The sequence below is a fragment of the Rattus norvegicus genome, chromosome 1 (assembly GCF_036323735.1).
Source record: "Rattus norvegicus strain BN/NHsdMcwi chromosome 1, GRCr8, whole genome shotgun sequence".
NCBI classification, from domain to species: Eukaryota; Metazoa; Chordata; class Mammalia; order Rodentia; family Muridae; genus Rattus; species Rattus norvegicus.
Window position 1 is genome coordinate 218,432,804 of NC_086019.1, and position 2,034 is coordinate 218,434,837.

A 2,034-nucleotide genomic window follows, 5' to 3' on the forward strand; every position below is an offset into this window, starting at 1 on the left:
TGCTCCAAATACAAGGGTGCCTACATACATAAAAGAAACCTTACTAAAGCTGAAAGCACACATTGCACCTCACACAATAATAGTAGGAAATTTCAACACCCAACATGCATCAATGGACAGATGATGGAAACAGAAATTAAACAGAAACATTGATAGACTACACCCAGGAGGAGTAGAAGTTATGAAACAAATGGACTTAACAGATATTTATAGAACATTCTATCCTAAAACAAAAGGATATACCTTCTTCTCACCACCTCATGGCACTTTCTACAAAATTGATCACATAATTGGGCACAAAACAGGCCACAACAGACAGAAAGATAGAAATAATCCCATGTATCCTATCAGACCACCATCAACTTGAAAAGTTGGTCTTCAATAACAATAAGGAAAGAATGCCCACATATACATGGAAGTTGAACAATGCTCTACTCAATGATAACCTGGTCAAGGAAGAAATAAAGAAAGAAATTGAAGATTTCTTCGAATTTAATGAAAATGAAGGTACAACATACCCAAACTTATGGGACACAATGAAAGCTGTGCTAAGAAGAAAACTCTTATCTCTGAGTGACTGAAGAAAGAAACAGGAGAGAGCATATATCAGCAGCTTGACAGCATACTTAAAAGCTTTAGAACAAAAAGAAGCAAATACATGCAGGAGGAGTAAAAGGCAGGAAATAATCAAACTCAGAGCTGAAATCAACCAAGTAGAAACAAAAAGAACTATACAGAGAATCAGCAGAACCAAAAGTTGGTTCTTTGAGAAAATCGACAAGATAGATAAACCCTTAGCCAGACTAACGAGAGGACACAGAGAGTGTGTACAAAATAACAAAATCAGAAATGAAAAGGGAGACATAACAACAGAATCAGAGGAAATTAAAAAAATCATCAGATCCTACTACAAAAGCCTATATTCAACAAAACTTGAAAATCTGCAGGAAATGGACAATTTCCTAAACAGATACCAGGTACCAAAGTTAAATCAGGAACAGATAAACCATTTAAACAATCCCATAACCCCTAAAGAAATAGAAGCAGTCATTAAAGGTCTCCCAACCAAAAGGAGCCCAGGTCCAGATGGGTTCAGTGCAGAATTCTATCAGACCTTCCTAGAAGACCTCATACCCATACTATCCAAACTATTCCACAAAACTGAAACAGATGGAGTGCTACCGAATTTCTTCTATGAAGCCACAATTACTCTTATACCTAAACCACACAAAGACCCGACAAAGAAAGAGAACTTCAGACCAATTTCCCTTATGAATATTGATGCAAAAATACTCAATAAAATTCTTGCAAACTGAATCGAAGAGCACATCAAAACAATCATCCATCAAGATCAAGTAGGCTTCATCCCAGGTATGCAGGGATGGTTTAATATACAGAAAACCATCAATGTAATCCACTATATAAGCAAACTGAAAGATAAAAACTGCATGATCTTTTCATTGGATGCTGAGAAAGCATTTGACAAAATTCAACACTCCTTAATGATAAAAGTCCTGGAAAGAACAGGAATTCAAGGCCCATACCTAAACATAGTAAAAGCCATACACAGCAAACCAGTAGCTAACATTAAACTAAATGGAGAGAAACTTGAAGCAATCCCACTAAAATCAGGGACTAGACAAGGCTCCCCAACCTCTCCCTACTTATTCAATATAGTTCTTGAAGTCCTATCCAGAGCAATCAGACAACAAAAGGAGATCTATGGGATACAGATTGGAAAGGAAGAAGTCAAAATATCACTATTTGCAGATGATATGATAGTATATTTAAGTGATCCCAAAAGTTCCAGCAGAGAACTACTAAACCTGATAAACACCTTCTGCATAGTGGCTGGGTATAAAATTAACTCAAACAAATTAGTAGCCTTCCTCTACACAACAGAGAAACAAGCCGAGAAAGAAATTAGGGAAATGATACCCTTCATAATAGCCCAAAATAATATAAAATACCTCGGTGTGACTTTAACCAAGCAAGTGAAAGATCTGTATGATAAAAACTTCAAGACTCTGAAGA